The 27,875-nt window shown below is 45.0% G+C and overlaps 1 long non-coding RNA gene across 3 annotated transcripts; it reads left to right on the forward strand.

Annotated features, from left to right (window-relative positions):
* The first annotated feature begins 930 nt into the window (after positions 1-930).
* Positions 931-27,875, forward strand: LOC148775657 (uncharacterized). 3 transcript variants are annotated; one of them, XR_016039047.1, is made up of 7 exons: positions 931-1,039; positions 3,632-3,813; positions 5,690-5,790; positions 6,070-6,625; positions 11,322-11,388; positions 26,836-27,011; positions 27,442-27,875. It is a non-coding gene; the product is annotated as an uncharacterized LOC148775657 (long non-coding RNA). The 3 variants fall into 3 exon arrangements; XR_016039046.1 differs by having other exon boundaries at positions 3,632-5,790; XR_016039048.1 differs by lacking the exon at positions 11,322-11,388 and having other exon boundaries at positions 3,632-5,790.

Consider the following 27,875-nt stretch of genomic DNA (forward strand, 5'->3'; position numbering starts at 1 on the left):
GGATATTCCTGACCCAGGGATCAAACCCGTGTCTCCTTCATCTCCTGCATTTCCTGAATTGGCAGGTGGATTCTTTCCCACTGAGATGCCTATTAACTCATTTAATCTCCATGGTAAACCAAGGATGATCTTGGCTTACAGGTGGGAAAACTGAGGCTCAGGGAGGGGAAAAAAAAAAGGAACCCTCACAGTCTATGAGTAGTTAGTGGCAGAACCAGGATTTAAAGACAGAAGCCTCATTTTGTGAGCTTGCTCACAACAGAGTGTCTGGTCTTTGAAGGGGTCCCAGGGATGCTGTTACATATTGATTCATCTGGCCTCACCAACTGCAGCTGATGTGCAACACAGCCAGTTGACAGTCCGGAACAGGTGCCCCCTCATGAAAGTCAAGAGTCAGAGTGTTTGAAGATGAGATAGCTGTGATTCTTTTCAGCTCTAACTTGTGGTGAGCCTCTGAAAACTGGTAAGAGGAGAGGAGAAGAAGGGTCACTTGGCAATTCGCCATGCCTGGAAGACTAGCCTGGACCCAATCGGTCACTCCTGACAGGTGTCCCCTGCCCCCCACTACAGGGCACCGTGGGCTGGGGGTCAGAAGTTGCTTTCCCATCTCTGACCAGGCTGGCGGCTGTGATTAGTGAAGTCCACAGTGCACCAGCCCCAGGAGGGTACTGTGGCCTCGTTTCCCGTCCTCCCGTCCCCAGGAGTAGCACAGCAGGGCTGGTGACACACGCCATTGTCCACACACACAGGGCCTCTTTGTTTCCTCCAAATACAGAGAGGAGGCTGTAACAATGGACTTGAATGGCACTTTGCTCTCCTTTCTCCAACGTTACACTTGTTTTTTCAGTTCTGGAATCAGCTAAACAATTATTTCCTGCAGGGGGTGTCAGCTTTTTATCTTTTCTGCCTGTTCCTCTGCCAGTCCTCAGGGCCCAGGGCAGTGGGAACTGAGTGGACAGTCAGGCCCAGGGACAGCTGGGCCTCATCGAAAGGTCATCTCAGGAGGCCGAAGGGCTGTGGTACCTCACCTGCCCTGGAGGTAGGAAGCCGATCAGGTAACACAGAAGCGGCTGTGAGCTTCTGGCGTGGAATGGGGGCTGGAGGTTATGGCTGAGTGTCCAGCCCAAGGAGGGTGGGTTTCTGATTTCAAGACACGCTGCTGGCTTGAGAGCCACTGTCTGCTGGTAGACAAAGAAGCAAAAGCAGCTGAGGTCAAGTTCCGCAACCTACTGAGCAGGGAAGCATGCTTCCTGTCAGACCCCCAACTCAATGCCTCTGATGTCTCTGGGTGACCAGCAACATCAGGGTCTTCGTGGGTTTGTTGGGAAGACTAGTTCTCTAGTGATAGCTGCTCTAATTAAGCTCTTACTCTGTGTGTTATATATGTGTACATATGACTATAGGTATCTGAGAATGTTGTTAGCAACTGGAGCAAACAGTTACGGTGCGTGCTTTCCATTCTTGCTTGATTCAGACCTGGGCAGTCTGGTTCTAGAATCTGTGCTTGCATCACCACGCCTCTTGGCTGATGTCCTTTACAGCAAACCAAGGTGACTGTAAGCTTTCACTTTGAGGGGCACTGACCTATAATACTAGCTATTTGTAACTATGCGTAATGCTAACTCCTGTGTCAGGCGAGGTTCTAAATGTTTTGCATCTGTTTCTTCATTTATTCCACATAATGAACTCTATTTATTCCACATAAACTCTATGGGGTGGGTGGGTATTTCTATCATCTCAATGTTATAGATAAGGAAAGTGAAGTACAGACACATTAAGTATCTTGCCCAGGATCACACAGCTGTCAGGTGGAAGGGTCAGGATTTAAACTCGGTTTTCTCTGGAGCCTTATGTGAATCTGAAGCCTACCCTACCCTTCGGCTGTTTGGGAGCTAGTCTTCTCCTCTGGATCATGAGTTGTGGAGGGTGGTGTTCTGATCCTGGCTTTGCAGAACATCAGCACTTGAGTTGTCGGCTCCAGGAACGCAGAAGCTCCTCAGTGGTTTGCCTGTTGTTCCGTTGCTTTTGCCGAATTCAAGGAAGATGGAATTGCCCAATGGTGACAGAGAAGGAATTTGGAATGATAATAATTGCTCAACGAATGCCATCGCTTACTCGGCCAGCAACTGGCTAAGTAAGGGAACAAATATTAAATGAGCAGAACTCACCAGGTATACTCAGGAAGCCAGCTTTATTTGTGTCTATTGCTGCCTCTAATTTTTTTTGTGTATGTGCTGCCCTACTCTTTCCTTGCCTCGGGATGAAAATTAGGGCAGCTCCCTGACTACGTTTTTTTTTTTTTGCTGCTAGATGTTATGATGGGCCTTTCTATTATTTTTTAAAATAGAAAATTCTTTACTGCATTTGTTACAAAATTGTTTCTGTCTTATGTTCTGGTTTTTTGGCCAAGAGACCTGTGGGATATTAGCTTCTGGACCAGGGATCGAACCCACACCCCTTACACTGGGAGATAAAGTCTGTTAACCACTGGACTACCAGGGAAGTCCACTGCCTCATTCTTCTGATTACCTTTCTAGTTCCAACACTGTTTCAACTCAGTAGCTGATACATCCAGGTCTGTGCAGTAACCCAGACCTTCAATATTGCATCCAAATGGAGACTAGTCTTCCTTCCCAACTGGCTGGGCCTGGTGGGTGTCAAACCCGCTTCTTTGTCTCTTGATACGATGTTGTGGATACTACAGAGAACGCCCTCCTTCCTTAACTTCAGGGATTTCTAAACTGCCAGTCCCTTGAAGCAGGTGCCTAAGACTCTTTCCTGAGTCCCCCAGCATCCGAGCAGTCTGTCTGAGTCAGCTAGGGTTGGCAAAATAAACAGCACAGACTAGGTGGCTGAAACAACAGAAATTTACTCCCTCACAGCTCTGGGGGCTGGGGGCGGAAATCAAGGTGCACGCAGGGCTCGTCTCTCCCGAGGCTGTCTCCGTGGCTTATAGACGGCATCCCCTCGCTGGGTCCTCATGTGGCCTTTCGCTGTGTGTGTGCACTCTGGTATCTCCTTGTGTGTCCAAATCCCTCTTCTTGTAAAGACTGGACTGGGGCCCACGCTAAATGCCTCTTTTAGACTTAATCATCACTTTAAAGCCACATCAGCAAATATCGTTATGTTTCAAGGTTGGGCACAGGGCTTCAACATATAAATTTGGGGGCCCGTAATTCAGCCATATCAGATATTCTCAGCTTCTTTCTCCACTCTTCCTGGTGACTGTCTTAAAAGGATCTATACAAGGACTTCCCTGGTGGTCCAGTGGTTGAGACTCTGGGCTCCTCATGCTGGGGGCCTGGGTTCTGGCATGGTGATGCAGGAAGAGGTGGGACATGGAGGCTATTCTTACAACAAATTCCTACCAAGGAAGTCTGAGTGCTGGGGTGAGGGGAGCAAAGGGACACATTCCATTCCTCTTAGAGCTGCAGCCCAAGGGAAGGAGCAATTCAAACGCAATCTTGCAGAAAGACAGAAAAGGAAATTTAGGGAGGGATTGGGGAACTTTGGATACAGATCAAGTATTCAGTTATTAGAGAATGATTCATTTTTTGTAGGTGCTATTAGGGTGTTATAGTTCAGATTGGAAAATAACCCTCAGCTTTTTTTTTTTTTTTCTTTTTTGGAGATGCAAGCTGAAATGTTTTGAGTTGAAAGGTCACGCTGCCTGTAATGTGCTTGGAAACAGGAGACCTGTGCTCGATCCCTGGGTTGGGAAGATCCCTTGGAGGAGGGCATGGCAACCCACTCCAATATTCTTGCCTGGAAAATCCCATGGACGGAGAAGCCTGGAGGTTTGCAGTCCATGAGGTCAGAAAAGAGTTAGACACAATTGAGCGACTAAACACCACCACCACCTGCATACACACACACACACACACACACACACACGCACACACTTAGAGAGAAAGCAAGTATGGTGAAATGTTATCAATTGTTGGGAGTATATGAGAGTTCACTGTGGTATTGTACTGTTCTTTTGGCTTTGACTTTTCATAATAAAAATTTTAAAATACAGTGTAGCAAGGGCATTAACTGGAAGTAAGATACAGTGGAAACACAAAGAAGGGCTCCTACTTGGATCTGATAGGTGAGAGAAGCTTCCCAAAGAACATATCATCTAAGACCTAAGAGGTGAGTGGTCAGTAGGCAGGGGCTTGGGGAAGAACTGATGGGAGAAGGTTCCAGGCAGAGGTAATGGTGTGGCAGTCTGTTTTGTGCATGAAGGCCTGGTAATCTGTTTTGCGAGAGGAACAAAAGGACTTTGAATGTGAGTGTAGAGTGGGAAGCAGAGAGTCACCAAGAGGTGAGAGGGGAAAGGTAAGCTGCTCCTGCAGAGCTGTGGGCTGGGTAGGAGGGCTTGAATTTTGTCCTGATCTGGGTGTGAGCAAGGAGGTTGTGTTTCAGAAAGATGTCACTAATGAGTATTGAGCCATTGTCATCTGGCAGCCACTTAAATTCTAAGCACTTAATCTAGATTGGTTCAGTTAATCCTCACTGTGTCTTTGCCAGGGACCTACAAAGTTAGCCTATTTTAGAGATGAGGCAAACAGACATGGCCCGGTTTGGTAACCTGCCCGAGGTCGCAGATATGGAGGAGGCTGGAGGAGCAAGGGTCTGATGCCTGCCAGATGCAGGTATTCCTTCTCCCCTGAGTTCTCTTGGGGCTCGCCAGCTCACTACGTGTGCTGACTGCAACTGCTGATGACCGTGGCATCCTTAGTTTACCGAGGTGGCAGGAAGCGCTTCATTTCTCAAGGAAGAGTCCAAGATGGTGGCCAGACCCTACCCCACTGTCCCATCTTGGCCTGAGCCTTGGGACATAGTCAGAGAATGTCCCGTGGTCAGAGAAGAGATGTCCTCCTCCTCATAAATGGAGAGGGCGTCAGTAAATCCCGAATGTGCCCTTCGTCTGTGAGGAGCAGCCTGCTGTTACATAACAGCTCACGTTTCTCTTGCCCCAGCCTCTGCCGTCGTTGTTGTTCAGCTGCTAAGTCGTGTCCGGCTCTTTGCAGCCCCATGACTGCAGCACACCGGTCTTCCCTGTCCTTCTCTATCTCCCAGAGTTTGCTCAAACTCATGTTCATTGTGTTGATGATGCCGTCCAACCACCTCATCCTCTGTTGCCCCCTTCTCCTCCTGCCCTCAGTCTTTCCAGCATCAGGGTCTTTTACAACGAGTCAGCTCTTTGAATCAGGTGGCCAAAGTATTGGAGCTTCACCTTCAGTCCTTCCAATGAATACTCAGGGTCAGTTTCCTTTAGGATTGACTGGTTTGACCTCCTTGCTATCCAAGGGACTCTCAAGAGTCTTTCCATTACCACAATTTGAAAGCATCCGGTCCCTGCTAACCATCGTTTTTGGTGCAACTTGACATTTCCACTGTTTGAATTTTGTCACCTGTAACTGTTGCAATCTGAAGGTCAGCCCTGTACCCTAAGTTTACCAGAACAGGCCACAGTCTCTGGTCCCTTTCCTGTCTCCCAACTCCAAATGTCTCTTAATTGTCTTCCAAGGCGGTTAGCCTTACATGATGTGATGTGAACACCTGTGCTGCTTTACCAGCAGCCCTTGATCTTTGGGCCTCCTCAGAGGGCTCATCAGGGATGACAAATTAAACAAATATTGAAAAACAATAGAAAGGAAACTACTTGGCTGTGTCCTTCTAATGCTTATTGATTTTTAAGATCTTCTCAGGCATGAAAACAAGATTCATTGCTGGCATCTTCACACTGGATTCCTGTTAACTGGAAGAACAACTTATTGATCAGGCTGGGGTACCCTGCAGGTGATCAGCCCCAGAGATGGAGCCCCGCTGGGAGGGAGCTGTATGCACTTGAAGTGGTGGGCGATACAAGGAAGGGCCTCGTGTGTCCCAGGATGACACTGAGGCTGTGTATCATTTCCATACCAATTCTCCTGGGGTCCTCATTTTTCTCTTGCTAAAGGCCCCAAGAATTCCAGGTGTTTTTTTTTTTAAGCCATCCAAACAGTTTTTATTCATTAATATTCATAAATACAGCAGCTTCATTAGACTTGTCTATTTTCTTCTTTGATCTTAACACAGAGTATTACGAGAACCTTTGGCATGTCAAGTTACGGGAAGCAGAGATCATCCCTGCCTTGCTACCTGTATTTATCCAGGTTATTTTTGTGTATCAAAAATGATACAGCTTATATGGATTCACTCACAGAGGACATGGCTCTGCAGAATGAAGCATGAGCTCTTCTGTGTATATTTCCAATCCTCTCTCCAAAGGAATTGTCCATTTCACAGCAAATATTTATTTTGCCCCTACTATGTGCTACACATCCAGTTCTGGGTATCAGTGATATGTGTGCCTACTCAGTTGCTAAGTCATGTCCAACTCTTTTGTGACCCTCTGGACTGTAGCCAGCCAGGCTCCTCTGTCCATGGGATTTCCCAGGCAAGAATACTGGAGTAGGTAGCCATTTCCTCCCCCAAAGGATCCTCCCAACCCAGGGATTGAACCTGCGTCTCCTGTGTCTCCTGCATTGCGAGCAAATTCTTTACCACTGAGCCGTCAGGAAAGCCTGTTGGTGATATAGCAGCACACAAAATGGAAAGATCCCTGGCCTCCCGGAGCTTGCTTCCTAACAAGGTTAGTGCCTAGCCTTCCAATCTGTGGCTGTATCATATATATCCACAACTGTACCAATGACTGTGTCTGTAGCTTCATTTTGTACACATGATCCTGTGACTGGCTTTTTCACTAACAGTGCGCCTTGAAGTTCATTACATGTACACATAAATGGGCCTTCCTCATTCTTTGCAAACTGGAGAATGGTCCTCTGTAGGGGTAAACCCCTACTGGTGTTCTAATTTTTTTTCACAGTACTGCAGCAAGCTATCTTCTGCATATACTGTTGTGTTCACAAGAGTCTGCACACTTGCTAAGTAACCAGGGGTACTTAATGAACCTCTCTGTGACTTGGTTTCTTCATGTATGAAATAAACATAATAATTGTACCTCCCTCTACTCATCAAGGAAATGCAAAGTAACCACAATGAGATGCCATTTCGCATCCACTCAGATGTCTGTAATCAAAAAGGCAGATAATAAGTGTTGGTTGGCAAGGATACAAAGAAATTGGAACCCTTGTGCACTGCTAGTGGGAATGTACAATGACGCAGCCAATTTAGGAAAGAGTTTGGCAGCTCCTCAAAAGGCTAAACGTAGAATTCCTGTATGATTCAACAGTTCTACTCCAATGTATTTATCTGGGATAAATGAAAACACAAGTTCAAAGAAAAGCTTGTACATAAATGTTCACAGTAGTGAATATTATTATTATTTATATTAGTAAAAAGGTGGAAACAGCCCTAATGCCCATCAGCTGATAAGTGGATAAACAGAATACCGTGTATCTATACAATGGAATATTATTTGGCATTAACCAGATGTAAGTTCTGATACAAGCTGTAGCTTGTAGCTGAATCTTGAAAATATTTTGCTAACTGAAAGATGCCAATTACAAAAGACCACATATTATATGATTTCATTTCTATGAAATGTCCAGAATAGACAAATCCATGGGCACAGAAAGGAGATTGGTGGTTGCCAGGGGTTAAGGGGTTGCAGAAATGAGGCGTGACTACCAAGGAAGCTTTCTTTTAGGGATGATTAAAATGTTCATGGATTTGAGCAAACTCCAGGAGACAGTGGAGGACAGAGGAGCCTGGTGTGCTGCAGTCCATGGGGTCACAAAGAGTTGGATATGTCCTAGCGACTGAACAACAACAACAAAATATTCTAAACTTGTGGTGATGGTTACACAACTTGATGAATATGCTAAAAAACCATTAATTGTACACAAATTGTATGGTATGTGAAATGTATCTCAATTGAGCTGTTATAAAAAATATAATATCTCCCTCATGGGTAGTGAGGATTAAGTGAGACGGTACAAAAATGTGGAGAACAGTACCTGAAATTCTGCAAGCTCTATCCAATAATCCACCCCTCCTGCTGTTGTTCTAGAGATCAGATTCTAAAGGCAAAATTGTTGAGCCAAACTTCAGTTCAGTTGCTCAGTCGTGTCTTACTCTTTGCGACCCCGTGGACTGCAGCATGCCAGGCTTCCCAGTCCATCACCAACTCCTGGAGCTTGCTCAAACTCATGTCCATCACGTCGGTGATGCCATCCAACCATCTCATCTCATCCTCTGTCGTTCCCTTCTCCTCCCGCCTTCAATCTTTCCCAACATCAGGGTCTTTTCCAATGAGTCAGTTCTTCGCATCAGGTGGCCAAAGTATTGAAGCTTTAGTTTCAGCATCAGTCCTTTCAATTAATATTCAGGGTTGATTTCCTTTAGGATTGACTGGTTTGATCTCCTTGCAGTCCAAGGGACTCTCAAGAAGGGCCAAAGTGTTGGTGCATTAAAAAAAAATTTTTTTTTTTTAATTTCCAAAGACTCTACAAAGTTTCCCTCCAAAAGGTCATCACCAATTCACCCTCAGAAGTAGCATGCAAGGATGCCTGTTTTTTCTCTCTTCTTCCTCTTTTCAAAGATGCCCCCAACTAAGAAGTTTGGAAGAACATGTTCATAGTATTCAGAGTGCCTTCCTTTGGGTGTTGGGATCATAAGTGAATTTTCTTTTCTTTTTCTCATATTGCTTATATGCATTTTTTTTCATATTAAAAAACTAAGTATTAATTATGTAATGTTTAAAAAATAAGACATAAACACATCCCCCTTGTACTCGTCACCATGGGGCTTTTACACCTCACAGACTTCAGAGATTAGTTTCAGTTCAGTTCAGTTCAGTCGCTCAGTCGTGTCCAGCTCTTTGCGACCCCATGAATCACAGCACGCCAGGCCTCCCTGTCCATCACCAACTCCCAGAGTTCACTCAAACTCACCTCCGTTGAGTCGGTGATGCCATCCAGCCATCTCATTCTCTGTCGTCCCCTTCGCCTCCCACCCCCAATCCTTCCCAGCATCAGAGTCTTTTCCAGTGAGTCAACTCGTTGCATGAGGTGGCCAAAGTATTGGAATTTCAGCTTTAGCGTCAGTCCTTCCAATGAACACCCTAGATTGATCTCCTTTAGAATGGACTGGTTGGATCTCCTTGCAGTCCAAGGGATTCTCGAGAGTCTTCTCCAGCACCACAGTTCAAAAGCATCAATTCTTCGGCTATCACCTTTCTTCACAGTCCAACTCTCACATCCATTCATGACCACGGGAAAAACCATAGCCTTGACTAGATGGACCTTTGTTGGCAAAGTAATGTCTCTGCTTTTTAATATACTATCTAGGTTGGTCATAACTTTCCTTCCAAGGAGTAAGCGTCTTTTAATTTCATGGCTGCAATCAGCATCCACGGTGATTTTGGAGCCCCCAAAAATAAAGTCTGACACTGTTTCCACTGTTTCCCCATCTATTTGCCATGAAGTGATGGGACCAGATGCCGTGATCTTTGTTTTCTGAATGTTGAGCTTCAAGCCAACCTTTTCACTCTCCTCTTTCACTTTCATCAAGAGGCTTTTGATTTCCTCTTCACTTTCTGCCATAAGGGTGAGATTAGGAGAACTTATACTTCTCAGTTCATTATAAAAACAGGTTTTTGGGGGGGTTGTAAGTGAAAGAGAAGAGTGAAAAATTTGGCTTGAAGCTCAACATTCAGAAAATGAAGATCATGGCATCTGGTCCCATCACTTCATGGGAAATAGATGGGGAAACAGTGGAAACAGTGTCAGACTTTATTTTTTTGGGCTCCAAAATCACTGAGGATGCTGATTACAGCCAGGAAATTAAAAGACGCTTACTCCTTGGAAGGAAAGTTATGACCAGCCTAGATAGCATATTAAAAAGCAGAGACATTACTTTGCCAACAAAGGTCTGTCTAGTCAAGGCTATGGTTTTTCCCGTGGTCATGAATGGATGTGAGAATTGGACTGTGAAGAAAGCTGATCGTCGAAGAATTGATGCTTTTGAACTGTGGTGTTGGAGAAGACTCGTGAGAGTCCCTTGGACTGCAAGGAGAGTCAACCAGTCCATTCTAAAGGAGATCAATCCTGGGTGTTCATTGGAGGGACTGATGCTAAAGCTGAAACTCCAATACTTTGGTCACCTCATGCGACGAGTTGACTCACTGGAAAAGAGTCTGATGCTGGGAGGGATTGGGGGTGGGAGGAGATGGGGACGACAGAGAATGAGATGGCTGGATGGCATCACCGACTCAAAGGACATGAGTTTGAGTGAACTCCGGGAGTTGGTGATGGACAGGGAGGCCTGGCGTGCTGTGATTCATGGGGTTGCAAAGAGTTGGACACGACTGAGCGACTGAACTGAACTGAACTGTAACTTTCTAGAAGGAACAGCCAGAGAGCGACAACTGTAAACTCAGAGAAGTACATAAGTTAAAATTCTCGGCCCAGGCCTGCACTGTCTTGCTTGATGGTGCCCCAAAGACCTGTAATAAAAATCATGCCCAGGAGTCATTTGCATCCTTACCAGACACCAGACACTGCAGATTTTCAAATGCTTCATACTCATTTTCATTTAATCCTAGAAATAGGTTCTGGTGCAAAAATGGAGTTGGAGAAATTAAGTGACTTGCCCAAGGACACAGTGCTAGTCAGTGATAGGGTAGACACTGCTTCAGATGGTTTAGCTGTGAGTCAAGTCAGGAACCAGGATCTTTCATGACCTCACTGAAAAGCGAGGTCGTGGTTAAGACAAGCTTCAGGGGAGGTTGATTCAGCAGTTCAATGATATCCTTAGGACATTTGTTCTTTCCATCTCTCTGCTCTGCCATCTTTCAGTTGTTTTCATCTTTGGGAAGTTAGAGGACTCTGGCAGTGACATCTAGACATAACAAAGTTCAGAAAAAGAAGAAAGGGTTGATTTCTTTCTAGGGCTTTCTCCTTATGGTGATGGAATATTTTCCCTCCAGCAAACTCTTTCCGCAGCCACGGTGTTTATCTCATCAGCGCTTTCTAGGTCACTTACCTATTCTTGAACCAGTCACTGGCAAAGGGAACAGAACTACTCCCAGCCAATTAGGCTGAGATTTGTGTTGGAGGTGGGTCATTGTTCCCTGAGGAAGGGAGTTCCATGAGCAAAATGAGGATTCTTCTTGGAAGACAGAAGGGGAAATGGAAGTTGAGGAGTTGTGTGGGGAAGACAATTAGTATCCAACATAAGAGATTCTAATGTGTGTTGTCAAACTCAGGAGTAGCCACTGGCCACTGCACTCTTCTGTATCTTGGCCAGGACCTCCATTGCTAGACATCGATTATTGACGATGAAGCATATAAATGACCTACATCTGCCTCTTCTCTCTGCTTCAGGTCCCATCCTTTCTAAAGAGAAGTTTGAAAGCTTGATTTACAGCAGCAGATCATGAGAAGTAAAATGGTAGGTTTTTAAAATATCCCAGATCAACTAGATACTTTCCATCTTGGGGATCTCCAGTCTGGGAGGATGCCATTTCACACCTCCTTGGGTCTCTCAAGAAATGTCCCTTTGAGATCATTGCCTCTTGGCAGCTTATAGGACTGACTTGAGTAATAGGACAGTATCCGTTTGTAGATGTAAAGGACTTTGGAGATGTACTTGACCTCCCTCCCTCCCTGGGAATCACACTTTTAGCTGATGTGTGATAGATTGAAGTATTATTCAGCAAAGCTTCACTCATCTCCCTTGCAATCTGGGAACTTGTATGCTTCTTACCCCACTGACTGTGGACTTGGCCACTGACCTGCTTCAGCAAATGGAATGTGAGTGGCTGTGACCCCAGCAGAGCCTTTAAATAATGCTTACGCTGTATGGCTTCCCTTGTAACCACCATGAGAAGAGCATGTGTTGGGTAGCCAGTGCCCTTTGTCTCGGGATCCCAGGATTAGTCATATGCAACAGACCCAAAGCCAGACCGAAGTAGCATCACCATAGCTAATCTGCAGACCTGTGAATAAGAAAAATAAATGCTTGATTTCATAAGTCACCAGTTTTTACTTTGCAGCAGTGTTGCAGGAATAGGGGACTCCCACAGGTGATATTTTCGAGTATTGCCCAGAGGGTGTGGATGGTGTGAGGGACTTGTAGGACAAGATATGGGAGCAGGTCCCATCAGAGCCGCCCCTGGAACAGCATGTGTTAAATACAACTCAGGGAGGGAATGAACTGGAGATGTTCGGATGAATTTCTTGAAACAGCCCAAATTCTAAGAACTTTTTTATGAAGTGTTCTCTGACCCATTCTCACTGAAACACTCTTCATGGCCAAGAAATTGCTACACCACGTGTTTCATCATCAATGCTCAAATGTAGTAGAATGTAAGGGAAAGAGCACTGGGCACTAATTCCTGAGCCCTTCCAGTCTGCCTTGCAGATGGGCAGAATGGCCACTGGTAGCTGAAGAAAGCCCTTAGGCAAAGAGATGCGGGTGCTAGTCTTTGAAAGCCAGGCCACTGTACCCTGAAATGGTACCTAAGAGAATGTGGGCAGGGAATTTACAGCATCAACTACAGGTGGGAGGAGGCAGGAAGTAGCTGGAGAATGCAGTGACCGAGTTTAGGAAAGGTGAGAACGTTAGGACAAACCGAAGGGCAAGCAGATTGTCCTAACTCTCGTTATTTTAGTGCTGGTCCCACTCTAAGGTGTGACTGCTGTTTTTAGTAAAGATCTGAAAGGGGTAAGAGAAGAAACATGTATCATTTCTTGGTGACAAATCCAGCACTGATGTAACATTTTCACATTTGCAGGCACGCATCTCTGGCTTGGATGGGGGAGAGCTGGGGAAGTGAATGTCTCCATGGAGACGACTATTGCTCAGCCCCTAATGGGCCCAGCCAGAGAAGCAAAGGAAAGGCCTCCATGCCTGGTCTCCTCCTGAGTTGGTAGGCTAGGCTGGGCTGAGTTTTACACTATCTCAATAACCACCCCTACAAAAATTATAGTTAAAAACTGCTCTATGTATAGATTGAGTAATTCAAGATGTCAGGGTTTTTTCCTGAGCTGAAGGGAAATGGAATTTTTTAAATTAATTATTATTGGCTGGGCTGAGTCTTCATTGCTGTGAGTGGGCTTTCGCTAGTTGCCATGCACAGGCTTCTCTTTGTGGTGGCTTCTCTTATTGAGAAGCATGGGCTCCAGAGCTTGGGTTTCAGTAGTTGTGGCACACGGGCTAGTTGATACACAGCCTGTGGGATCTTCCGGGACTGGGGATCAAACCCATGTCCCCTGCACTGGCAGGCAGAGTCTTAACCCCTGGATGACCAGGGAAGTCTGGAAATGGAATATCTGGGACAAGGTGGACGTGGCCGCCTCTCCTGGCATAGTGAGGTCTTCTTAGAGCAGGGCTTTTCCTGAGTGCGCTTTGCTTCTTTGCTCCGATACTCAGTAGTGGTGGGTTGTTGGAATTTGGAGATGCCCATCAACCTCCTTATTTTTCATGGAGTTCTAAAGAATTGAGGTCTAGACACAAGGCATCAAAGGATCAATTTATGAACAGCAAAATAGTTGGAGACCATCAGAATGTCTTTTAATAGGAGGAAACACAAGTAAGTATGACGCATCTGTAAATGGAATAATATGCAGCTGGAGAAAAGAATGAAGATGCTCTGAGTGTTCACAGGGCAAGAGCACTGAGAAAATGAGTAGGACTGAAGAGGATCAATCACTACCAAGTCTGTAGTGTCTTACGTATGCATGTGTAAATTCAGAAGGAAACACAAGAAAACGCAAATCAGTAGAACTCGGAGATGGAAACACAGTGGGTGGGACCTGGGTGGGGGGAACACGTCTCGCTGAATACGGAAACATGTACATAAATTTATACCTGTATATGTCTAGAGATACATCGTGGTCATGTATGGATGTGAGAGTTGGACTATAAAGAAAGCTGGGCGCCAAAGAATTGATGCTTTTGAACTGTGGTGTTGGAGAAGACTCTTGAGAGTCCCTTAGACTGCAAGGAAATCCAACCAGTCCATTCTAAAGGAAATCAGTCCTGGGTGTTCATTGGAAGGACGGATGCTGAAGCTGAAATTCCAATATTTTGGCCACCTGATGTGAAGAACTGATTCATTGGAAAAGTCCCTGATACTGGGATTGATTGAAAACAGGAGGAGAAGGGGACGACAGAGGATGAGATGGTTGGATGGCATCACTGACTCTATGGACATGAGTTTGAGCAAGCTCTGGGAGTCGGTCGGTGATGGACAGGGAAGCCTGGCATGCTGCAGTCCATGGGGCCGCAAAGAGTCACACACAAATGAGTGACTGAGCTGAACTGATACCTACAGATCTGGAGAATGACTCAGAGAGGGGAAGACATAGTTGCTTTGCCCCTCATCATAAATCATCTGACTGCTTCTTCTCATCACTTTGGGAAAGGCCGAAGTAAAAGGGTAGGTGGGGCAATATGAGAAGGTACAGGTGAAGAATGGTTGGGGTGGGTGCTCCACCTGCGGTGGAGAACATCTTCTCCATCTGCTGACTCTCCCATTGGTGTGCTCCCTACAGTTCAGTCCACTGGATGTGTCTGATGCCGAGTGCACGTGCTCTAAGTTGCTCAGTGCTGTCTGACTCTTTGAGTCCCTATGGACTGTAGCCCACCAGGCTCATCTGTCTATAGGATTCTCTAGGCAAGAATACTAGAGTGGGTTGCCACGCCCTCCTCCCGGTGATCTTCCCAGCCCAGGGATCAAACCCACGTCTCTTAAGTCGCTTGCATTGGTCACACCTGGAAAGCCCCTTGACACAGAGTAAGGTACTCTGAAAAATGACTGCTAGAGTCAAGCAAGCCACAGTGCTGCAGAATCTGTTGGCACAGCTCTATATGATCACCCACTTGGGAGTTAATATAGGGTGATGTTTAGGAGCATGGGCTCCAACATCAGAATATACCCATGTTCAAGTCTTGGCGCTGCTAACCTGGGCTTGAGTACCTAAGTCCTCCCTCCATCCTGCCCTCCCTTGTTAAACAGGAATAATGCAAGTAACGCCCTCGCTGTTAGGAAGCATCACACACAGAGTGCAGGGGACAGTGCCTAGCCCTTTGGTGGTGGTAGTGGTGTGCGCCCCAAGAAGTGTCTGACTCTTTGCGACCCCATGGACTGTAGCCCACCAGGCTGCTCTGTCCATGGGATTTCCCAGGCAAGAATACTGGAGTGGGTTGGCTTTTCCTCTTCCAGGGCATTTTCCTGACCCAGGGATCAAACCTGAGTCTGCTCTATTGGCAGGAGGATTCTTTACCATCGAGCCACCTGGGAAGCCCTCCTGGCCCATTACAGATGCTCAGTTGCTTAGGGAGTTTATTTTTACTAGTTCAGTCATTTCTTTTTGTGGCCAGGGGCACAGATCCTGACTCTGTAAAAAATACAGAACGAAGTCTAGGGTTTCTTGCGTGGTCAGGGCAGCTCACCCCTTCCTGACCTCACTGGCTGATACTGCAGCTGAGTTTCCCATCCAACCTCCAAGGCGCTCTCTGGAGGAGCCTCTCTGCTGGCAGATGCGTCCTCTAGGAAACCAGAGGCAGCGCCAGATGCGGGCATGCAGCTGTGCTCACGGAACACTCTATCAGTATTTATTCCCTGCATAATTGCTAAGTAAATGGCTTAATGTTACTGTGAAAATGACTCTAAAACTTAATGGTTCCCCTTAAAAGGAGAACCCTCCGCCCACTTCTCAGCTGCACCAGATAATTTGTTCTCCATCTTCTTTGTCTCAGGAAAAGAAACAAAATCCCCCCAGTTCACCCCAGTGAGACACTCATGTGGAGTCTTGTCTGTGGTGATCTCGTCTCGATGCGGGAAGGACAGGAGAAAAAGTAAAGCCAGGGTAAGCTGTGATGTTGGGGATTTCCACTCTTAAAATTGTTACTTTTTTAAGATCCCATTTTTGTGACAGAAGTTTTAAGCCACACCGGTGTTTAAGAGTTAAGTGTGCTTCGGGTTTCAGAAACATTGACTACCTCAGAGATGGTTTTGTGCTGATCACCAGGTTCTGGTGAGAGACACGTTTTGCGTTGCTGTGTGGCCAGAGGCTGTCTTTGCCTCCTTTTGAAGCAGCAGGTGAGCCAAGGACAGACAAGCCCACCCTGCAGGTGTAATCAGACAGAAAAGACTCTGCTCAGCTCAGGGAGGAGCCTGGGCTCTGGACACCTGGCTGGCGAGTCTCATCCCATCCCTAGGGTCTTTTTTTTTTTTTTTAATGAACACCTCAGAATAGGGGCCCAGCAACAGCCAAGCATCAGTGAGTGACCTTACCCGCACTGCCCATTAAATCCACCTGAGGAAGAATACGAGCTGGAGTCTGGATACTGTCAACTCAGGAAGCAGATATCTGAGGCTGGAGGGCCCTGCTGAGTTCTCTAGGCACTGTACTCCAGGCAGCATGTTCTGGGTGGTTTAGCATTTGTTCAGATCCTGGGCTCTGAAGCTGGATTGTCTTGAGTTCAAGTCCCAGCCGTGTGTCTTCCTAGCTGCTTCCTAGCTGGCCCAGGCGCTTAACTTCTCCGTGCCTCAGTTTCTCTTCTGTAACTGTGAGGGGTGAGTGAGTTAATAATGAGTACTCTTTTCCTAGTAAGTAGGATAGAAGTTTAGTCTCAAACACCCTCTAAGAGTTTTTTTTTTTTTCCTTATCTGTTACCTGGCACTAAGGAGTACTTAATGCAGTACTAAAGAGTACAGTTGAATGGGGTAGTTGGCAGGAGGGAACTGAAACGCGCCCCCTGTGGATGACTGCTGTAACCTGGATGGGTGTCAGTTGGCACCTTGGGCTGGGGTTCTTGTGTCACATGAGCTGTCTCTGGTTTTGCTTTGCAGTAATCCAGCTCTTGTCTTGGTGCCTAAATTACCCTAAAAAAAAATCTCATCATCAGCGAGCCAGGTGGACTTTACTGACAATATCCTGGTGAGGTTTGAGAAGGGGATGGGAGTGTATGTTGAGTGCGCGTGCATGCACACACACACACACACACACACTTCTGCCTCAGGATTTCTTTCCTCCAGAAAAAAATGCTTGGCTCCGCTTTAACGTTTTCCGTTGGTGCCCTTTTCCCCACACCAGCTTCCAGGGTTGGTCTCTCTGCCTCTTGGGAACGTAAAATTCCTCACTTTTTTTTGGCTGCACCAGGTCTTAGTTTCGGCATGCAGGATTTAGTTCCATGGCCAGGGATCAAACCCAGGCCACCTGCATTGGGAGCTTGGAGTCTTAACCACTGGACTGCCAGGGAAGTTCCTCAGTTCCTCACTATTTTTTAATAAGCAGAGCCATTGGCCCTGCCCCAGGTCCAGTGCATGAACTTCCCCAATCAAAAGCATCATAGCCCAACAACCCCAACTTGATTCATCGTATGAATCAAGATGTTACTCTCCTAAAGGGGCATCAGAGCACTTGGCTGTTGTTTAGTCACTAAGTTGTGTCCAACTCTTTGCAACCCTATGGTCTGCAGCACACCAGGCTTCTCTGCCCTCCGCTATCTCCAGTCCAGTTCAGTTCAGTTCAGCTCAGTCACTCAGTCATGTCCAACTCTTTGCGACCCTATGGACTGCAGCACACCAGGCCTCCCTGTCCATAGGCAACTCCCAGAGTTTACTCAAACTCACGTCCATTGAGTCAGTGATGCCATCCAGTTGTCTCATCCTCTATCGTCCCCTTCTCCTCCAGGAATTCTATCTCCAAGAATTTGCTCAAACTCATATCCATGGAGTTAGTGATGCTATCTAATCATCTCATCCTCTGCCACTCCTCCTTTTGCCTTCAATCTTTCCCAGCATCATGGTCTTTTCCAATGAGTCGGCTCTTCACATCAGGTGGCCAAAGTATTGGAATTTCAGCCTCAGCAACAGTCGTTCCAATGAATACTCAAAGTTGATTTTCTTTAGGATTGACTGGTTTGATCTTGCAGTCCAAGGGACTCTCAAGAGTCTTCTCCAGCGCCACAATTTGAAAGCAACAATTCTTCAGCCCTCAATCTTCATTATTGTCTAACTCTCACACCCGTGGGCTCCCCCGGTGGCTTGGTTGTAAAGAATCCACCTGCAATGCAGGAGATGTGGGTTGGATCCCTGGGTTGGGAAGATTCCCTGGAGGAGAAAATGGCAACCCACTCCAATATTCTTGCCTGGAGAATCCCACGGACAGAGAAGCCTGGTGGGCTACAGTCCTTGGAGCCGCAAAGAGTCAGACACCACTGAGCGTGCACAGATACACTCACATTCGTACACTGCAGCATTCAAATGCCCATTGCTCTATTGGAAACCTACCACTCTGTTCTTTACCAGCTCTGTGATGGCAAGCAATGTACATGAGCTCTCTGAATCCCAGGATAATCACCTAAGAAATGAAGATACTGATAGGGCTAATGGAGCTGTTGTGAAGACAAAGGGAAATCATGCCTGCAAAACACAGAACAGTGACCCGTGTTTAACAGGAATGCCATCTATGCTTTTTGAATAAATCATATCCTGAACTCTCACAAAACATAAATGGGATTTCTCTCAGTAGAAAATGGGCATTGATAACTTTTTATGAGATGTGTATGTGCAATAAGAACATGAGGGAACAAACAGTTAGGGCTGTCTAGATGACACTGGGAAATTTTTCTGCAAGTTACTTAATCACTCTGCACATTAGTTTCCTCTGTCGTAATATGGGGATACTAATACTACCTATTTATATGGCTGTTGGGAAGATTAAATCAAATAATGTGCTTAAAGACAAAGACTCGTGCAATTTAAAAGTTTAAGAAACTGTAACTATTATTATTAAAAGCTTATGCCTTGAATCGAACTATTAGGCTGGGAAGGTATATTTGTCTTCTCTCGTGGTATAAAATTCACATTTGAAAAGTTCAGATGTATTGAGAAAATCCCAATGCTATTTTACAAAAGGCTTTAGTCAAGACAGAAATTGATTAATTTAAGCTGATAGCTCTGGCTGTAGAAATTTTAAATCATTACACAATTCATAAACTTCCTAATGGTTCTCTCTTGATATTTAGTTTTGGAAATTGTAACTTCTTTGGGGGCTGTTAGCTTTACAGTCATTTCCCTTTTTCAGCTACACATTAAGAAATAATTCTGGGCATGAGCCAATAGCCCAGCACTCCAGACCAGTGTTCCCTTTGATTTTGTGTAAATTGTGAGCCACTGGCCATTTTCCAAAAGCAACGCATTAGGAAGATAGAATATGCATGAGTATAGTTTGGTTTGGAATCAAATAACGCTTGCAACAAATTTAATATGACATTGTAAAGGATATGCAAAACCAATCTGTGCTGTGGGGTGATTAGACATAAGTAGAGTTCATACAGATGACTGTAGTTACCTTGCCGCCAAACTAGTCCTTTCAGGATTGGCTACCAGAGAAGGGATGGGTTTGTTAGGAGCAGAAAGGAGCTTCGGGGCATCTGAGAATTCTCCTAAACCCAGAGCATCCAGATGTCTCTCCTTTGGGATGGGACCTGGGGCACCTAAAAGTTTGTTGTTTAGGACCAGGATGTGATGAAATCAGCCTCCTCCTGCCTCTTATAGGGGTTTGACTGCAAGGGAAGATTATTAGTCTAGGCAGGGGTCAGCAAACTTTTCTGTGAAGAACCAGATAATAAATGTTATAGGCACTGAGGGCCATATAGATCTGCTGATACTTTTAAATTGACCTGTCTTTACACTTAGAAATGTCTCTTAATAGTAGGACTCCCTGGTGGCTCAGATGGTAAAGAATCTGCCTGCAATGCAGGAGACCTGGGTTCGATCCCTGGGTTGGGAAGATCCCCTGAAGAAGGAAATGACAACCCACTCCAGTATTCTTGCCTGGGAAATACCCTGGACAGAAGGGCCTGGCGAGCTATGGACCATTCAGCCCCAAAAGAGTCGGACAGGACTGAGGACTGAACAATTTGCATTCCCATGAGACCTCTTATAAGCAGTTCAGCGGTTTATCATTCTGGTTTCTGGTGGTTTTCATTGGTGTCTCCCAAGTGAGTGGTGCGTTTGTATGCTTTTCATATACTAATTAGCCATTTGAATACCCTCTTCTGGAAAGAGTCTGTTGAAGTTTCTTATTCATTTGCTGAAATTCTTCATGGAGTCTAGATATGAGAACTTTAGCTGTTATCAGTGCTTTCTGATAAACAGAACTCCCTGATTTTAACACACTTCTTTTTATCAGTCTTTGTTTTATCTTTTTAAGTTCACTGATTTAAGTAAATTATTTGGTACTATTTTCACCACCTTGCTTAGGACACTACATACAGCTGATCCATACATACCAGTTAGGACCATTGCATTAGCTAGCTAATTTCCTTCCAATCCTGAGATGTGATGAATCCGTGAAACCCAGACAGTTGGGGTTCATCTGGGTTCATTTACAACATCTCTGGAAAGGGTGGATATGGACGTGTGGGGCTGCTGTCAGCTATGAGTCGCTAAGGACACTGAGGGTGGAAGTTTTGGGGTGCTCAGCCTGCACTCGGACAGGAGCACAGGGACGCATATGACATAAGTCACACAGTGAGAAGGAGGTGTGGGCAACACGTACAGCCAGGGAAGTGTCCTGGATATCCGGAAAAGTGGAAAGGAATTAAGAAGGAGTGGATCACAGGATACGTCGAAGAGAAGGGAGATGGGGGAAAAGGCAGAAAAGGAGGTTTAAATTTGGTAGTAAGTGTCACAGACTCAAATATAACGAAAGAAGATGTTCTTGAGAGCTTGGCCTGTTGAGAACCGGTTTCTTTTAATTACCCTGCCTGCCCCACCCCCTCCACACCTTTTTCTTTTTACTAGAACAGTCCTGATAGTCCACATCATATAGCAATAACTTTTTAAATAATAGAAGCACTTAATACCCATCACTTTTTTCTCTCCTGATGGAAAATAAAATGGGTTATTAACTCTTCAATAGGTACTATATGAAAAAAAGGAGGAATAAAGGAAATTTAGAACCAGAAGCAAGCATTGTGAAGAATATATATATCCCATGTCAAGATTATAGAACTAGTCTTGCCTAAACCTCTTCTTTGCTTTGAGGATTTTGTGTAGGTCATATTGGAAGGCCCTTTCTATCAGATAGAACTCTTGTTTGCTATGACTGAAAACCCAACTTGGAGGCTTCCATGATAAAAGGAAAATTTTGATCCTAATAACCAAAAAGTTTAGAGTGGATGCTGGCCTCCAGTGAGGCAATTTCTAGCAGCTCAAATGACGTCATTGAGGATTTTCTCCATATCTTCATTCTGCTTTCGATACTGTGGACTTCATCCTTTGCTTAGATGCGGACCTGCATCTGCTGGTGGCTTCCTGCTCTCTTATAATGAGAGCAACAGAACTAACCCAGTCAGAGCCCTCAACCCACACTGGACTCGGGAATACTGGAAATCTCTTCTAAAGCCTCCTGCTGAAGACCTAGGATTCGCAGCTCTCATTGGTCCGCATTGGGTCACGTGCTCACGCCACGTCCAATCATGGGGCCCAGAGTCTAAGGCAGGCTAATTGTATCAGGATCCTTCGTGGGACTGAGTGGGTGAAGCTGGTCCCACTCAAACTACACGGCTGAGAAAGAGGGAGTGGATTCTCCAGTGAAAGGAAGGGTGGTAATGCTGAAGGAGCTTCAGAGACCAGCCATTAAACCTAGCAAGGGGACGTAGGGCTTCAGGGAAGCTTTGTGAGCAAAGAACAGCCCGTGATTCAGCAGCTAAAATGCTAAGAAAGTGCAGCTTTCTTTGGTAACTGTTGGAGTCAGGAGATCTGGCTGGTTTGTAGCTCCAATGCTTAACACTTAAGTTATCCACACTTTCTTTTTCTCAGATCCCTTATCTGTCCAGTGTGGAAATGATGCCAGTGCTCTTGTTACTATTGGAGTAAATGAGAGAATATTTTCAGACAGATTTTGGGTAATATAAAAAAATACATGAATGTGAGTGTATGGTGTTTTTATTACTAAGGATCATAGCAGGAATAAACAAATCTAAATTTAAATAAGCACATCCATTTTAAAGTTCGACTTCTGAAGCTAATATTTGTGCCAAGTAAAATCAGTAGTGTTGATCATGATAAAAATACTAACCACTAATATATATCAAGGGTTTACTATGTGCCAGGTACTGCTCTAAGCATTATTTCATTTATCCTTCAAACAACTTTGTGAATTAAGCACCGTTATTGTCCCTATTTTACAGATGAGGAAATTAAGTCACAAAAAAGTAAACAGTATTCTCCAGATAGCAATAATAGAGCTGGGATTCAAATCCGGGCATCCTGTCTTTACAGTCTGAACTCTGAACCACTATATTATCCATGGTAATAGTGTTGAAACCTACTGCTTTGAAAGTCAAATGGCAGAGTCAAATTTACCTACTCCATTTTTGGGTGCTAACATATATATTCCGGAGAAGGCAATGGCAAGCCACTCCAGTACTCTTGCCTAGAAAATCCCATGGATGGAGGAGCCCGGTAGGCTGCAGTCCATGGGGTCGCTAAGGGTCAGACACGACTGAGCTACTTCACTTTCACTTTTAACTTTCACTTTTCACTTTCACACATTGGAGAAGGAAATGGCAACCCACTCCAGTGTTCTTGCCTGGAGAATCCCAGGGACGGGGGAGCCTGGTGGGCTTCCGTCTATGGGGTCACACAGAGTCGGACACGACTGAAGTGACCCAGCAGCAGCAGCAGCAACATATATAATTCATCAAAATATATTAATGGACTCATTAGCCTGTGCAAATAAATCCATTTTAAATAAAAGCATTTATTATCCTGGTATTTTTTCTTGTGGTGACTTGGTTCTCTAGTTTTAACCTGTTTATGTGTGTGTGCATATCCCAAGGCAAAAGCATGTTATTTGTGTGATTACAGCTCATAAAATAGAGTTTAGAATCAAAAGACTAGAATTATAGGCACAGCTCAACCAGTTGCGAAGTGCCGACTCATTGGAAAAGACCGCACCGGACACAACTTAGCAACTGAACAGCAACAACAATCAATTGTCCACTGTAACCATGTCCACATTTCTGTTTTCTCATTTGTAGAGACAGTGTCCCTCCAGAGAGTGAGCATGGGGCCGAAATCAGATGGTGCAAAGGACTGTCCTTTGAGAGCTTTCACCAACCATATAGATCCAAGACATTTCTTAATTTTCTTATTAGTAATGCCCCCCAGAGACTGTGTTATTGATGAACTGTGTTCCATAGTAACAGCATTTCATATTTATCTGTATTTCCATCGAATTAGTGTTTTTAATTTTCCTTGATGTCTGGCCCTCCTACACGGCCTGATTTCTTCCTATGGAGTTTCCTGGATCAGCTCTCAGCATGGCCTAATGGGTCACTTTACCTACTTCACCTACTTCAGGAGGCCACCTGAAGTCAGCATAAACCAGTGCTTTATGGAGCTCCTTGAGGGACAGTGGGCAGCCTGTATAAGCCCGCACGTCTCTAGCCTCACAGGGCCTGACTCCAGCTTCCCCCCCCTTCTGGATTCACATGCTGTTTCCCACCTTTAACTGGTTTATCAGTTTTTCCACTGTGGATACTTGTGTGGTATTTTATTTGTTTTTGTTGTTGTTGTCTATTTACCATCTAATATCTATCTATTTGTATTCTGGTAAAAGAAGTCTCCATAAGTTTTATGCTGTGCTGGAGCTGGTGAGTAAGAGCTGACTGTTAAGTATAAGCCAGTTGTCAAACATAGCCCTTATTAAAAATTAACTTATATAAACATACAATTAGTAATAAATGTTCCAAGTTCATCACTTCCTAATTATTTTGCTACATTTTGTTATCATCTTAGCCCTTGAAATATTTATGTCTATGGCGTTAATGGTGGAAATACTATTTAATGGCTTGCTACCATGCATCTCCTCCCAACTCTGCATTGGAAGTCAGCTATGATAGCAGTATTGATGCTAGAAAGTAAAGTCTTTCCGACTTATTCAACTCTTTGTAACTCCATAGTCTGTAGCCCACCAGGCTCTTCTGTCCTTGGGACTCTCCTGGCAAGAATACTGGAGTGGGTTGCCATTTCCTCCTCCAGGGGATCTTCCCAACCCAGGGATGGAACTCAGGTCTCCTGCATTGCAGGAAGATTCTTTACCATCTGAGCCACCAGGGAAGCCATTCAGCAAATCTGGCAAATTAGGGATCCTCATATCCCTACAGAATCCTGGTTTACCCCATCCTTAGCTTCAGTGGGTGAATCCTTAGTGACTTAACCAATCAGTAAGCCCTGCTCCTCTGCCCACAGGGAAAGGCTGATTTGGGCCAATGAGTTCCTGACCCAAGATTTTTATTTGCCTGTGGAAGGAATAAACTGTTGTCCCTGCTTGGGCTACAACTGCAAGGGAAAGCTAGTCCAAGAATGAAGCTAATACAGGAAAGCAGACAGAAGCTGAGAGATGGAAGGTCTGGACTTTGGAAATATCATCAAGCCCCTCGATCAAGCCACCTGACTTTGATTCCACCTAGATCAGAGATCGGCAGACTTTTCCTATAAAGGGCCTGCTAGAGCTGGCCCTTTGTCAGAGCTACTCATCTCTGCTATTACAGTGTAAAAACCATGGAGAGTACATAAGCCGGTGGGTGTAATTGGGTTCCAATAAAACTAGTTACAAGAGTAGGTGGTGAGCAGGATTTGGCCCAAGAGCAACAGTTTGCAGATCCCTCACCTAAGGCACTAAATTCTTTTTTGCTTAAGTATATTTGGCTTGAGTTTCTAACACTTGTAACTGAAAAAGCCATAACTCATCCAGGTTCACAGATTCTAAACTATACAAATTGACTCTGAATTCCTTAAAGAAAAACAGAGATTTATTATCAAAATAAATGGTAGTCCAAATTTAAATTCCCAGGAGAGAAATGCCCATTGTTCTAGCTCAAATCACATGTCCAAGGGAGGGAGACTTTTACCAGTCCTTCCAAAACCACATGCAGGGAAAAGGGGTGGTTTCTACAGTGAAAATCAGGGGGCTATTATCAGATGAACAGGCCTGGAGGCTTGATCTACTCCATTAAGACAAGGAAAAGTTACCAAATTAAGCAGATTCAGCAGATGCCCTACACATGCCCCCTCTGTCACTAACATGCTGTGTTCCCCTGGGCAAGAGGCGAAACTTCTCTGAGCCTTAATCTTCCAGTACTAAAAGAACATGATGAACCAGGAAACTTTAAGGGCTCACCGAGTGCCAAGTTTTGGTGGTTCTTTCCATATATCAATTATCTTGCTTGTTAATCTCTGACTTAATACTCTGTGCCCTGTGGTTCACCTTTTTGCCTAATCACGAGCTGATGGAGCACCCTCCTGTTACTTAATTTCTGTGAATATGAATTTCCTCATCTGTTATTGGTCCCACCCTGGAAAGTTGTGTAAGGATTAAATTGATATATGCTTAGAAGGCAGTGTGTGTACTTGTTCAAGGTGGGGCTTTGGAGTTAGATTGTGTGCTAAATCACTTCAGTCATTTCCAACTTTTTATGACCCTATGGACCATAGCTTCCCAGGCTCTTCTGTCCATGGGATTCTCCAGGCAAGAAAATTGGAATGGATTGCCATGCCCTCCTCCAGGGGATCTTCCCGACCCAGGGATCGAACCCATGTCTCTTATATCTCCTGCATTGGCAGGTGGGCTCTTTACCACTAGTGCCACCTGGGAAGCCCCTGGAGCTAGACTAGCAGGACCCAATTCTCCTTTAGTCTTTTTTACTGTAACCCTGAGCAGGTTATTTAAACTCTTGGAATCTTTGTTTCCTCATCTGTAAAAGTGCAAAATTTGTAGAACCTTCTTCACAGGAGTGTTGTGTAGATTAAATGAGCTACTGCATAGGATACACTTAGTACAGAGCCTGGCCAAAGATCATCTGTAAAGGGTAATTGTTTATTATGTTTGCTTATAATGATTTTATTCCATTTTTAGAAATAAGTTCCTGATAGAAAATTCCTCCTGCTTCTTATTTTTCTTATTAGGAAATTTTCCAAAAGTAATTCTTTAGATTTTGATGCTGTAGGTTGCTTTGGGGGCTTCCCTGGTGGCTCAGACAGTAAAGAATCTTCTTGCAACACAGGAGACCAGGGTTCGATCTCTGAATCAGGAAGATCCCCTGGAGGAGGAAATAGCAACCTGCTCCAGTATTCGTGCCTGGAGAATCCCATGGACAGACGAGCCTGGTGGGCTACAGTCCATAGGATCGGACATGACTGAAGCGACTGAGCAAGCAAGCGTGCACACTGTTGGTTGCTTTCAGTTATTTCTCTAAACTTATGAAAGTAATCCATGCCTTTTAAAAAGTATTGATTTTCTAACCATGAGAGAAGGATGCTTTCAGTTAAAACAACAGATTGATATGAGAAAGGGCATTTATTGGCCCATGTAATTGCAAAGTCATTTAAGGCTTAATACAGAACTCAAAAATGTCACCAAAGATTATTTTCTTCCTCTCACTATACTCTGCATTCTATGAGGACAATTTCATGTTAAAACAATCATAAATCATGGGCAGAAGATGGTTTCCAATAGATCCAGGGGCCACATGCTTCCTCTATCACACCCTTCAGAAAGAGCAAAGGTCGTCTCCAGTGGCTTTCTCAGAAAAACAAGAAAGTGGCTTTCCCATAAGCCTTTATCGCCAAGTGTGCTCAGTCGTGTCTGACTCTGTAGCCTCCTGGACTGTAGCCCACCAGGCTTCTTTATCCATAGGATTTTCCAGGCAAGAATACTGGAGTGGGTTGCCATTTCCTCCTCCAGGGGACCTTCACAACCCAGGGATTGAACCCATGTCTCTGGTGCATTGGCAGATGGGTTCTTTACTAGTAGCGCCACCTGGGACGAAACCCTGTAACAAATGTCTTTTTTGGCCTCATTTGCCCAGATGAGGGCTTGATCTCAACCTGAGAGAAATCATGCCTCAGAGGTTTTGCCCATCACTGAAGTGACTTAGCAGCAGCAGCAGCCAAATTTGACCCACCTCTGAAGCTGCCTGACCACACTGCACACGGAGGATGCAAAAAGAGTCAGGCTCCAGGGAACTTATGCCAGGACTGAATGGTAAGCACAGAGCAGCTCTGTTTTGTGTTTTGTGCCCAGCACCTCTGTCATGATCTTCTGTGTTGTTTTTAAGTCTGGGTATTCATTTGCTAAGTCTCCCATAACAAAGAACCACATTTCTTTGGGAAATTTTCTCTACTGCATGTGACCTTTGGGTATTTGAGTCAAAGCATTGCCTACCCCACCCACCACTGAGCACCTCCTGCCTCATCACAAATTTAAACAGGTGGTTGCATCCTTGGGACAAGGTGATTGTCCATCCCTGATGGACTGGACACATGACTCAAGTTAGTACTTAGCTGGATGTTAGGGATTGGAGGGGCAGGGTGGCCCTCCTGTTGTGGGTTGGACTGAGTCCCAACAAAAAGATATATTGAAGCTCCAATCCCTGATATCTGTGAACATGACCTTGGAAATATGGTCTTTACAGGTACAATTGGTCATCGTTGGTTAGGGCAGGCCCTAATCTGACCGATGTCCTTATAAAAAGAGAAAAGAAACAGAAACACATGAGGACAACCCGAAATGAGGATGGAAGCAGAGGCCGGAGTGATGCCATAAACAAGTAGAGTCTACAAGCCAGCAAACACTGAGGACTGCCAGCAGCACCAGAAGCTGAGAAAGACACAGGGCAGATTCTCCCCAAAAGCCCTCAGAGAGAACATGTCCATGTGGACCCCTTGATTTCAGACTTCTTTCTGTCAGAACTGTGAGAAACTAAATTTCTGTTATTTTAAGCAATCCAGTTTGTGGTATTTTGTTCCGGAAGCCTTCAGTTCAGTTCAGTTCAATCACTCAGTCGTGTCCGACTCTTTGTGACCCCATGAATCACAGCATGCTAGGCCTCCCTGTCCATCACCAACT

This window comes from Moschus berezovskii, chromosome 14 (assembly GCF_049115385.1).
Source record: "Moschus berezovskii isolate FMDL1 chromosome 14, NW_MosBer_1.0, whole genome shotgun sequence".
In the NCBI taxonomy this organism is placed as follows: domain Eukaryota; kingdom Metazoa; phylum Chordata; class Mammalia; order Artiodactyla; family Moschidae; genus Moschus; species Moschus berezovskii.